We start from the raw sequence: 13,577 nt of genomic DNA on the forward strand, positions 1-13,577 counted from the left end.
CCCAGGACTTATTCTTTGTAAGCCTAGTACTTATTCTATCGGTCTCTTTTGCCAAACCGCTAAGTTACGGGGACATAAACACACCAGCATCGGTTGTCAAGCGAAGTTGAGGTGACAAACACAGACACACAAACATATACACACACATACATATATATACATATATACGACGGGCTTCTTTCAGTTTCCGTCTAACAAATCCACTCACAAGGCTTTGGTCGGCCCGAGGCTATAGTGGAAGACACTTGCCCAAGGTACCACGCAGTTGGACTGAACCCAGAACTATGTGGTATACATACATCAAGATCACCAGCATTCTACCTCCCACACACAGCCCCTTGTTCCCGATCACTGTTTGTTATCGGCCATTATTATGATTGACTGTTGACTGAACACTATTCAATTTTTTTTCTCCGTGAGAAAAAAAAAAATTGAATAGTGTTCAGTCAACAGTCAATCATAATAATGGCCGATAACAAACGGTGATCGGGAACGAGGGACTGTGTGTGGGAGGTAGAATGCTGGTGATCTTGATGTATGTAGTGTGAAAATGGGGAAGGGAGAAAGGGAGAAAGTAGTTGGTCAGTTGTAGTGTGTGGGTGGTGTGATGCGAGGGTATTGGTGTGGTGTGCGTGGTGTGATGCGAGGGTATTGGTGTGGTGTGATGTGAGGGTGTTGGGAGGTGGGGAAGGCATGGGTGGAGTGTGGGTTAGGCTGAGGGTGGAGTAGAGGTAGGGGTCTGTGGGTAGGATGGGGTATGTGGGTAGGGGTGGGTGGTGGGTGTAAGGAATTGGATGGGGTGGAGTGGGAAGGTAGAGTAGGAGTGTGTTGGGGTGTGGTGGGATGAGCTTATGAGGGGGTGTTGACGAGGAGGGAGAAGGGGAAGGTGGATGTAAGAGAGGGGGAAGATGGGTATGGGAGGGGAGAGGAAGAGAGGAGAGAGGGTGGGTATAAGAGAGGGAAGGTGGATTGAGAAAGGGGGAAGGTGGGTATGGAGGGAGAGAAAGAGGGAAAGGTGGGTATGGGGGGGGGAGAAAGAGAGGAAGAGAAAGAGAGGAAGAGAAAGAGAGTGAGAGAGAGGGAAGAGGGGTATGGGGAGGGAGAAAGAGAGGAAGAGAAAGAGAGTGAGAGAGAGGGGAAGAGAGTGAGAGAGTAAGAGAGTAAGAGTGTAGAGAGTAGGAGAGTAAGAGTGTAGAGAGTAAGAGTGAGAGAGGGGGGAGTACGAGAGAAGAGAGTAAGAGAGAGGAGAGAAAGAGTAGGGGTGAAGAGAAGTGGGAGTGGAGAGAAGTATGAAAAGAGGTGAAGAGACGTACAAAGAAGTAGGAGTCGGAGCAGGAGGTGGGGGAGGGGAGAGATGGGTGGTAGGAGGGAGGTTGGGGGAGAGAGACAGGAGGAGGGGGTTAGATGAAGAGTGGAGGGGAGTTGAGCCCATGTGGCGCAAAGGAGCGAAGATAGAAGATTAATCCCTGTTCACGGCGCAAACGGGAGTCCGGATGGCCCCTGTGCATGGACAATCCAAACACAGACAGGTGTTGCCGCAAGGAGTGGCCGGCAGAACGGAAGTGGCGTGACACCGGGGTGTCATTGCCGACGTTGATATCTCGGAGGTGTTCCGCGAATCGGTCGGCCAGGCGGCGCCCCGTTTGTCCGATGTACAGAGATTGGCAGAGAGAGCAGGAGAGGCAATATATGATGTTGGTAGACGTGCAGGTGAAGGAGTCGGTGATGCGATAGGGTCGGTGATGGGTGTTGGTGAGGAGGGTGGTGTTGGAGAGGTAAGGGCAAGTGCGGCAGCGTGGGTGGGAGCAGGGGAACGAGCCAGGTTGGGAGGTTGGGTTGGGGAAGAAGCTGTGGACCAAGAGGTCCCGTAGGTTGTGGGCTCGTTTGAAGGAGGGGAGGGGTCGATTAGGGAAGATGTGGGAGGTGGAGGGGTCGAACTGGAGGCGCCGAAAAGCTCGGAGAATGGAGCGTTGGAGGGGGTAGGGTGGTGGGATGGTAGGTGATGGGAAAAGGGAGGCGGGAAACGGCAGGGCGGGTTCGGGGGGAGAGAGCAGATGCACGGTCCACAGAACGTGCTCTGGCAAGGGCGGTGTGGATGGTGGTGGGTGGATATCCACGCAGGCTAAAGTGGTGAGCCATGAGTTGAGACTGAGTCTCAAAGTCATGGCTGTCGCTACAAAGTCTGCGTAGACGGAGGAATTGGGAATAGGGGATGGAAAGTTTTGTGTGTCTAGGGTGGGAGGAGGAGAAGTTGAGATAGGAGTGTGAGTCTGTGTGTTTGTAGTGGATGGAGGTGCTAAGGGCGGAGTGGAGGATGCTGACCGAAATGTCGAGAAAGGGGACAGAGGTGTCAGAGACAGTACAGGAGAAGTGGAGGGCAGGATGGAAAGACTGAACGAAAGAGAGGAACGAGTCAAGATGTTCGCGGGAGAGTGAGGTGGCACCGATACAGTCGTCGATATACCGACCGTATAGTTCGGGAGTGGGACCAGTGAAACTGGAGAATATTTGGGCCTCAACATAACCAACGAAGAGGTTCGCGTAGTTGGGGCCCATTCTCGTCCCCATGGCCACTCCCGAGAACTGCTGGTAGATATCTCCCGCGAACGAGAAGCAATTGAGAGATAGGAGAAGTTCGGCCAGACGAATGAGTGTGGAGGTGTCGGGTTGTGGGTTGGGGCGTTGGTCTAGAAAAAACTTCAGGGCACGCAGCCCCTCGTCGTGGGGGATCACTGTATAGAGGCTCTGGATGTCTAGAGTGAAGAGAAGCTTAGAAGGGCCGGGAGGGAAAGAGAAAGAGTTGAATAGACGAAGCGCGTGGTTAGTGTCATGAATGTGGGAAGGGAGAGAAGCCACTAGGGGGGCGAGGACACGGTCTAGGTATTTTGAGATAAGCTCGGTGGGGCAGTTGCAGGCGGAGACGATGGGGCGACCAGGGTTGTTCGGTTTATGGATCTTGGGGAGGAAGTAAATGGTGGGGGTGCGTGGGGTGCGAACAATAAGGTTGGAGGCGGTGGCGGGGAGACGGGAGGAGAGGATGAGGTCATGGATAGTGGAGGACACAGTCTGTTGGTAGCTGGGCGTGGGGTCGGAGGGCAGAGGGCGGTAGAATGAGGTATCTCGAAGTTGACGGAGAGCTTCGGCCTCGTAGAGGTCCGCGCGCCATACTACCACGGCTCCACCCTTATCAGCCGGTTTTATGATGATGTCCGTGCGGCGTCGGAGGGATCGAAGGGCCGAGAGTTCGGCTGGGGAGATGTTGAGTCGAGATGGACGCCTGGAAAAGTTAAACCGGCCCACAGCGTGTTGGCAGGCGCCCGCGAAAAGATCAACTGCCTGGAACTGGCCAGGAGCAGGCGTCCACTGGGATGGTCGTCGGCCCAGGTCAGTGAAGCAGTCCTCGTTGGGTGCGGGTGGTGTGTTATGGAAAAGCGCACCCAACCTAACGCGGCGCACAAAGCTGTGGACATCAGCACGGGTTTGAAATTCCTTGCAGGATGGAGTGAGTGGGATGAAGCGCAGACCCCTATTGAGGACGGAGCGCTCCGCCTCAGAGAGAAGAAGATCTGGGGGAATGGTAACGACAGGCTGAAGTGGAGAAGGGGTGGGTGGAATAGAAGTAGGAGGGGATGAAGTAGGGTTAGGAGGGGCGGTCGGGATGGTGGAGGGCTGGGAGGGAGGGGTGGAGTGTGTGTGGGAGAGGCAGGGTGGTTGGGTGTGGGTGGGGAATGCACATCAGGGAGGGAGAAGGGTGGTGGAGGGGTTGGGGTAGTGGCATCGGGTGTAGAGGAATGGAGTGAGTGAAGTTTGCGGAGCTTAGTGTCGGTAAGAAATGCATGAAAGAGATGATTAAGTTGAATGATAAAGCGCAATGTATTGTGAGCATGGGAGGGTGACAGAGAGGAGAAAAATATGGAAAAGCCTGGAGGAAGAAGGCGGTCGATAGTGTGGATTTTAGAGAGATTGGAGCGAATGGTGGCCCGCATAAGGCGGTAGGATGTGGTGCGGAGTATGGGTAGAATGGTGGTAGAAGAGTGGAGAGTGGGGTGGAAATGGAGGCGGAAACCCTTAGGGATGAGGCGGTGATGTAAGCAGCGACTGAGAAACGTAATATGACTAGAGAAACGAGTCTTCTTGAATATGAGTAAGGAGAGTCGTATAGTAGGTTGAAAGTATAGAGAGGGAAGTGTGCGGAGGTATAGTTTTAGGCGGTTGTGGAGAGTGAGTTGGAAAGATTTGTAGTCAGGCATGATGGAACGAGAGAGAAAAGAAAATTAGATGTGGGAAGGAGAATTACAAAAGGTGTGGTGGAAAAAAGGTGCACATACACATAAATTGAAAAATGAATTAAGTTGCAAAGAAAAGGATGAAGAAGGAAAATAAATTGAAAATAAGTTAGAATAAGTGGTAGATAGAAATTACTGAACATTTTCTAAAATAGATATTAGCTAAATGGTATAAGAACAAAGAAAATTATTCAAGTTTATAGTAGAAATATGGAAATTTTTAGTTGAATCTTGAGGTTTGGAGGGTCTGCTTTATTACCTTTACAGCTGTCATGGAGAATTTTATGATAATCTTGTTGGTTTTAATTGCTTTCATTCAATTTATAATAAGATTTTGAACATTGAACACTAAATAACTATTCATTCACAATATAACTATTGAAATACATAAAATTATGATTTCATTTCAATCCTAACTGAAACAACTACTGTTCAGTATAAAATCAAACTGCTGTCTTATGTTAACATTCATGAGAAATGCAAAAAAATTTAAATGAAAGGTTTTGTTAGCTTCACTAATTTGGCAGAAAATCAAATCTGCAGTATTCTAGCTACCAAATCCCTGGTATTGACAGATAAATATTACAGAATGAATTTACATCAAATTAAAAGACCATTAAGATCAATAAAAAAACAAAAACAAAACAAAACAAAAACACTAAATTATTCATACAAAACTGTGTGGAAAACGTGATGTTTTAGCAAATAAAAATATCCATTATTTCTCTAGCAATCAATGTGAGCTGTCCAATAGTCAGGTTTAACTTTATAAACAATGTCTTTCAATTATAATTTGAATATGAAGTATAACTGCATTGTTCTCATATGTTTTGTCAAATAGTTACATTGGTAATATTTTTTTTTTTGATTGTTAGACTAAATTAGTCCTTAGAAAATTGAGCTGAAATTAATGTAGACTACTCCAAAATTATGTTGTACATTGATTTTCCATTTGAAAGGAGATAAAAGTAGATGAAATTTGTGCACACACACACACACACATGCATATGCGCGTGCATGTGTGTGTGTGTGTGTGAGTGTGTGTGTGTGTGTGTGTGTGTGTGTGTGTGTGTGTTTTCTTTTTCCCTTTTCAACTGTGAGTTAATCTTGACTAGTCATCTGTTTGGTAGCAAAATAGTGAAGGATAGCATCTTGTTTTATTCATCATCCTTTAAATCTTAAGAAGGTCTTGCAGATTACTATTGTCCCAGCTATTGCACTCATTTGTAGTGTATGAATTAAGGAGTTGCATTTTCTCCCAAAGAACTCATATTCAGCCATACTTTGCTCCAAATGGGTCAGTATCTTCACTGTTATTCCAATAATTATAGGTACGAAGCTGAAAGTGTATCTTAGAAACTGGACTTTCAAACTCCTTATTAATGATCTATAACTGCTTTCTTTCTCTTGTGTTTTTTCTGACCACATCAGTATCCAGCAGACAACTGATTTCCATAACAGTGTGTATCTTTTTTCTTGTGGCCCCATACAACAATATCTAGTTGGTTTTGTTTTAAATTGGTGACAGTTTTAACTTCCATGAATATTCTTTTAACCTATCAAACTCAATAAATCACCTTTAGCTGTCAGTATTTTCTTTTTCATGTTCTATTCCAGACTGATCTGGCCACAGCATCATGAGAAAATAATATCTAGAAGACATTTTCTTGCAGTTGGTAATAATGTGGTTGGTGTCTTCAGTTTTATTTTTATGCTGCCAACGTTTGTACTCTTGTCAATCTGTTCTGCTTTTTATGCTATAGATACTTCGTGGGGACCTCCTGTTCTCGAATTGCATGGAGATAGCCTTCAAAGTGAAATGTTATAAACTTGTCAGGGCTCTATGCTGAGCTTTTGATCTGATTAATTCTTTTTATGGGTTGCATCTTTCATGCCAAGTACACATGCACTAACTTATCAATGAACTGTTCAAAATCTTCATTTTGTTGTTCTGAGCAACAGAATTTCCCAATGTACCCTGGGGAGTATGCAAGAGTGTATGTATGGTGTCTGTGTCTATGATATACACATGTATGTATGTATGTTTGCATGTGTGTGTATATATGCATTTATCTATGGATATGCATATGTAAGTATGCATGTATGTGTGTGTATGTATGTATGTAAGTATGTAAGTTTAACCTAATGGTATTTCACAGAGATATTGGTAACATAATTAGATTGTGCAAATAATACTTACTTAACCCAGAAACGAAATCAATGTGACTTTTTTCTTTCTTTTTCTACTCTTAAAAACAGATAAAAATGAGACAATGAAGAGATCGTTTTTTTTTTTTTAAGAACACAATTCAAGTGACGACATAAAAGAACAAAAAATATTAAGAAAACAAAGAGTTTCTGAGTTTTAACTTTATTTGAAAACAGCATCTTAAATTAATTTAGATAATGTATTGATCATTCTCCATCTTTAACATTATTAGTGATAGCCAAAGGTGGACATTGTTAATCAAACAGTTAACTTCATTAACCGTTTATCTGTTAACCAAAAAGTCAACTTCGATAACTATTAATCAGTTAAATATTTCCTAATGTAACTGAAGTTATTGATAAACCATTAACATTAATTTTTATCATAGAAAAAATTAAAAATCAGTTTTTACTCTAAAACCATCTAAAAACACCTTTAAAAAGTGCCAAAACTATAAAATCCATTAACTTCAATTGAATTGAAATTAACAGAAGTTAATTCAAGCTGACTTGAGTTAACAGAAGATAAATTAATGATTAATAGATTAACAGTTTGGTGATATCTGAATAAGATGAAACCTCTTTATTTTATGTCAATTTTTAACTTCACAGTAACCCTAACTCAATTTTATCTGCAAAAGGAAACTAAAATCAATAATATCAATATTTTTATATATTATTAAACAATGTTCCCTCTATCACTCTCTCTCATACACACTCATGTAAACACATAAATGCACATGTGTGCACACAGACACACACAATAGCACTTCCTTCTCTACTATTGTCAATTTTATAATAATATTTTTTTATATATTGGTATGGCTGTTTGGTTTGGTTTGGTTTGGTAGCCCTGGTCAACCTATGGTCATACAACAACAACCTTACTTATGAGAAGGAGATTAAGACTGGTTGTCTGGAAACTTCTGTGTGCTGATGACCTAGTTCTCATAGCTGAATTTGTTAAAGAATAAGTAAGGAAATTTCAAATCATGGAAGAAAAGTCAAGGAAATGAGAAAAGTTTCAGTTAACAAGTAAGACTACAAGAATCTATCGCCATCTAGAAAGTGGCCTTGTTAAATATGAAGAAAAGAAATAGACAAGAACATTATACTGTATATCTTGGATAAACTAAGGATACACAAGATATGCTGTGGGATCACATATGGTCTTTTACCTTTTACTTTTTGCTTGTTTCAGTCATTAGACTGCGGCCATGCTGGGGCATCACATTGAACAATTCTTTTAGTTGAAGGAATAGACTTCAGTACTTATTTTTTTTGTTAAGCCTGGTATTTATTCTACCAGTCTCTTTTGCCGAACCGCTAAGTTACAGGGACATAAACACACCAACACCAGTTGTCAAGCAGTGGTGAGGAACAAACACAGACACACACATATAAATATAGACATATATACATATATATGATGTGCTTCTTTCAGTTTCCATCTACCAAATCCACTCACAAGGCTTTGGTCAGCCCGAGGACAATTACCCAAGCTATCATGCACTGGTACTGAACCCAGAACCATGTGATTGGGAAATAAGCTTCTTATCACACAAAAGACTTTTCATGTAGCAGTTGCACAGAAATAGTTAGCAATAAGACCACCCTTCAAATGCTCTAGAATCTTAGAACTATTTGACAGCTTCTGTTATTTAGGTCAGCAATCCTTAATCTTTTTGCATCATGGACTTAACCTTAACCTTTTTGCATGCTAAACAGTTTTGCCATGGTCCTGAGGATCACAATTATAATAAAACACAACAAAGAGCATAATATATAATTTAACTATTACATATATAAGACATCTTTGAAATTTTACATGTTTCAGTCATTAGACTGAGGCCATGCTGGGGCACCACCATGAAGAATTTTTAGTCGAATGTATTGACCTCAGTAGTTATTTTTTAAAGCCTGGTACTTATTTGATCAGCATCTTTTGCTGAACTGCTAAGTTATGGGAATGTAAATAATCCAGCACTGGCCGTCATACAGTGGTGACCGGACAAACACAGACACACAAACACACACACACATACACGCACCCCCACCCCCACACACACATATGACAGGCTTCTTTCAGTTTCTTATTTCTTTATTGCCCACAAGGGGCTAAACATAGAGGGGACAAACAAGGACAGACAAAGGGATTAAGTCGATTACTTCGACCCCAGTACGTAACTGGTACTTAATCTATCGACCCTGAAAGGATGAAAGGCAAAGTCGACCTTGGCGGAATTTGAACTCAGAACGTAACAGCAAATGAAATACTGCTCAGCATTTTACCCAGCATGCTAATGATTCTTCCAGCTCTCTGCCTTATGCTGGATTTATAATATTAGCATGTAATGTAACAATAGTGACAGAGCACAAAGGAACAGAAGGGATACCTGAGTATAAAAGGAATCAGCTAGGGGTGCAAAAGAGACTATTGTGATGGTATGGATGTGTGACATCCACAAAGTTTATGTTTTTGCTGTGGTATGGTGGTTTGCATACCTCAATGATCCCAAGGGCTATTGCAGCAGAACGCAAGCTCCTGATAGGACATTCCATGTGGGACAGGTCAAAGATTAGAGGCCAGACTAATATGAGTCACTTCTCAGAGGTAAAAAAAAAAAAGATTTACATAAGGTCATACTCCTATCTACAAAAATGCAAAGAAGCATTGATGAAAATTCAAAACCAACAGGACTTGGGAGAAGAAGGATTGCCCCTCAGGAAAGCATATGGTTAAGTGCTGCAAAATTCAAAAGGAAGAAGCAAGGATCCACCTGGAGAGAAACAAAAGAGAGTTGAGAATGGTGAAGAAAAGTCATCGATGGCATATGTTTCATAAGGAGCAAAGGACTTGAGAAGAATGATAGACATGTGAAGTATATATAAAGGAAAAGATGAGTAAAAGTGTTCATGTGATCCAAATGGAAAGCTCATTTGGAAGAGAAATATCAAGAAAGGTGTGGGAATAACAAAGGAATGCAACAAGTATCAAGACACAATGCTGGAGAAGAGCTACCTAATCCATATACTACTGGCATTCCATTGGTTAACAAGGATTCCAGTTGATCTGATCAATAGAACAACCTGCTCGTGAAATTAACATGCAAGTGACTGAGCACTCCATAGACACATCTCAGGGAGGTTCAGCATGATACAGAGTGTGACAAGGCTGACCCTTTGAAATACAGGTACTACTCATTTTTTGCAAGCTGAGTGAACTGGAGCAATGTGAAATAAAGTAAACTTGCTCAAGGGCACAATGTGCCACTGCGAACTGAACTTGTAACCTTACCTAACCTGTGTAAATGGAAAAGTAGAAGTATAATGGTGATATGTAGGAAGTCAGGTCAATAACTTGGGGTGCTCAGTGGTTGTAATGATAGTGGTGAGAGATGTTAAATTAATTGGTGGTGATTGTGGTCAACAAGTTTGGTGGAGAAGCAGTATTGGTTGTCAAATTTGGAAGTGGAGCTTTGTCGATTACAGTGATAATGAGGTATTGTTAGATTTGAAGGTGTTGGTGGTGGTGGAGAGAGAGGTCAAGTTCAGTGGTAGTGGACTGGTGTCGGTGATTATTGAGTTCAGTGGAGGCAGTTGTCAAATTTGTTAGTAGTGAAGGTAATCAAGTTTACTGGTGGTGACAGTGGTCAAGTTCAGCATCATCACCATTATATTATCGTGCATGCATATACATATATATATATATATATATATACATATATATACATATATATATATATATATATATATATATATATATATATACATACACACATATATACACATATACACACTCTCACACACACACTATATATATATATATATATATATATATATAGTGTGTGTGAGAGTGTGTATATGTGTATATATGTGTATACATACATACATACACACACACATATATATAGGCGCAGGTGTGGCTGCGTGGTGAGAAGCTTGCTTCCCAACCACATGGTTCCAGGTTCAATCTGAATGTGTGGCACCTTTAGCAAGTATTTTCTACTATAACTGCAGGCTGACCAATGCTTTGTGAATGGATTTGGTAGATAGAAACTGAAAGAAGCCCATCGTGTGTGTGTGTGTGCATGTGGAGTACATTTTCATTGCACATCTTATGTGGAGCACCATGTAGGAAAAAGAACGATCATTTTTGACACCTGCTTCTGTTTGCTTTCATTCAAGGTTTCAAGTTGCTAAATCTGCATGAGTCATGCTTCAAGGAGATAAACTTGACGTCACAGCAGCTGACCTATTTACTCCAATGAATATCAGTTCTGCTAGTCCAATAAGAAATTGGCCGAGCTGATGGGATGCTTCCATGATACTAACACTCATCACTTTCACTCAATAGTTAAGGTCCAAAAACTTGATGCATGGGGACCACATATTCTGAATGAAAGACACCAACTCCAGAGCTTCTCTATCACTGTCATTTTGCTCACTCAACATTAGGTCACACATGGGCACGAATTTCTTTATTGTTCACACTAACTTCCTTAGTGTCCAGTTGATGACAGAGATAGAGAGAGAAAGAGATACTATCAAAGACCTTCTCTTGGTCTATTAATGCTAGGAAAATAGGCTTACTTTTAAGTATTTCTCTTGCAGTTGTCTCACTAGGAAGATGGCATTGGTAGTACCTCTTCCCCCAAAAATGCGAAACTGTATCTTATATAGGTGATTCACAAATTTACAAAAACTCTTTCTGTAACTTTCGCAAACTTGTCCAAGAATTTGATGCCTCTCCTTTGCCTTTATACCATCTTAAGATAATGCAGCAACACCAGTTATTGTGTATGTTTCCTTCTTGTATTATCTGATCCAAAACTTGAGTAACTCAACTATACCACACTTTGCTAGATATTTTAAGCATCTAGCCAGCTATTTCAGTAAGTTAGCTGCTTTCTCTACCCTATCTTGAACTGCCCTATCTAGCATACTGCTGTGAACATGAATAGCCACTTTTGGGTTAACTTGGGGTAGATCCTCTCTCATGCATTTCTCCACATTTATCAACATCTCATAGTAGGACTTGTGTGTCACTTTCTTTTCAGTATCAGTGAGTGCAAGTGCACCATTATCACTCCATAAACTTTTCCACAATCACATTCCAATTCTTTCCAGTAGTCTTGTTATTCTGAAAACCTCACACCTCTGATTCTCACATGTCAGAACATCTGTAGGCTTCTTTCTTTCCACTTCTCTCAGAGTTAATTATACCTGATGCTTAGTTTCCCTGGCTATATATTTCTCTGCAGCATTATCCACCATCATGTCACTGTCTGGGTGAGACCTTGCACCAAACACATATTTGGTTTGCAGCCTTTCAGTATGTTGTGCTTTAGAAATTTTTAGTTTTTCACTGTCATAAGTCTCAAGCTCCTCTTACTTCTCGTCAATGCATCAAATAGTATTTCTCTGAACCTGATGTTTGTTCAGTGGCTCATTGAGCTTTTATATCTTCCTTCACCAAGCTGCCTCTAGCCTCTGGCTTTATCAAGTTTTTATTCTAAAATCAATAACCTATTTTAGGTGGTACATTTTTTACCAGAAAAAGACTGATACCATTTTCTGGTAAAAATGGAGTCTATCTAATGTTTATGTTCACCTCATTGCTAAATAATTAGCTGGTTTCCTTCGATTGCTAAGTGCTGCAAATGGTTACATCATTTGCATCACAAAGTTCCAGAAGCCTTGATTTTTGGTAATGTTGATGTTGGCATGATTTGAACTCAAAAGTGTAGACATCTTGAATACCACATGGCATTCTGTCTTTTTAACTGCCCTGCCATCTGTTCGTTACTATGAGACATTTTGCAACCCCAAACTTTCTTAATCTTAAATGGTTGGGTGTAATATGAGGGAATATTAGTTGCTATATCTAGCAGATTGCACACCAGTGCGGAAGTCTTCCCTCATATGTTCAATGTAAACATTGTGTTGTGCAGTCCCAGATCAGTTGTAAGTGAAAAACTGTGAAGAAAAGCACTTCAATCACAAGAAATTTGGTATTCATATACTAGGAACTACAATGTTCAATATAGCCTTAATTTTAAAGTGTTGATTTATAAAATTTGGATACTATTATGAGTAGGTTGAATGACAGCTGAACTGTTGTTTACCAAACCCTGACATGTCTGATGATACAAGTGTTTTGGTGATAAGAGGAGTGTTTGCTATAACTGCAACGTCTTTTCCATTATTTATGCAAATACAGCTTTCAGATAGTACTAAAATGCATAAAAGTGTAAAATTATATAAAAGAAAAACAAGCTTTATATTTGGAACTGCATCTTGATTGGGAATGAGTGTTTTTCTTCTACTCATTATTTAATGTATTTTGCTTGGTATACTTTAGCAAAACAGTTTCATTTTAATAATAGTGAACATCACTATAATTTAACATCTACTTTTCCATGCTTGCATGGGTCAAATGGATTTTCTACAGCTGGGTATCTTTACCTGTCACTAACCCTCACCTGTTTCCAAGCAAGGTAATGTTTTCCTGATAGCCAAATGTTTACAATGGAAGACTAAGAATAAATAACTTCACTTGCATAATGATGATGCTCATTAAAACCATGACATGTCAAGACAAGGGTACATACATAAATATGCATATACAGGGTTTCTTTTTGTTTCTGTCTACCAAATCCATTCACAAGGTGAAAGACATTTACCAAAGGTGCTGTGCAGTGGGACTGAACCTAAAACCACATGGTCAGGGAGTAAGTTTGTTAACCACAGAGTCATGCAAAGCTATTTGCATATGGTCCAAATAACTCAGTTGACAGAGCTTTACCCCTTTAGCATTTAAAGCAGCCATATCCGGCCAAAATATTCGACCTGTTTTCTGTTCAAATTGGCCAGGTGTGGCTTCTGAAAACAACCCTACAATAGTGAAAAGGAACAGTTACCTCACCAAAATCTCAAAGCTACAAGATAATGCATGATTATTTCAAAATAATGTGAATAAATAAGCATTACTTTTGACGGAATAATGTGAATGCTAAAGGGTTAAACTAAGGTTCCTTGGTTAAATATAAATTGAGTTGAGGGCTCAAGGAATACTTAGAT

Source organism: Octopus bimaculoides, chromosome 3 (assembly GCF_046866305.1).
Source record: "Octopus bimaculoides isolate indiv1 chromosome 3, ASM4686630v1, whole genome shotgun sequence".
In the NCBI taxonomy this organism is placed as follows: Eukaryota; Metazoa; Mollusca; class Cephalopoda; order Octopoda; family Octopodidae; genus Octopus; species Octopus bimaculoides.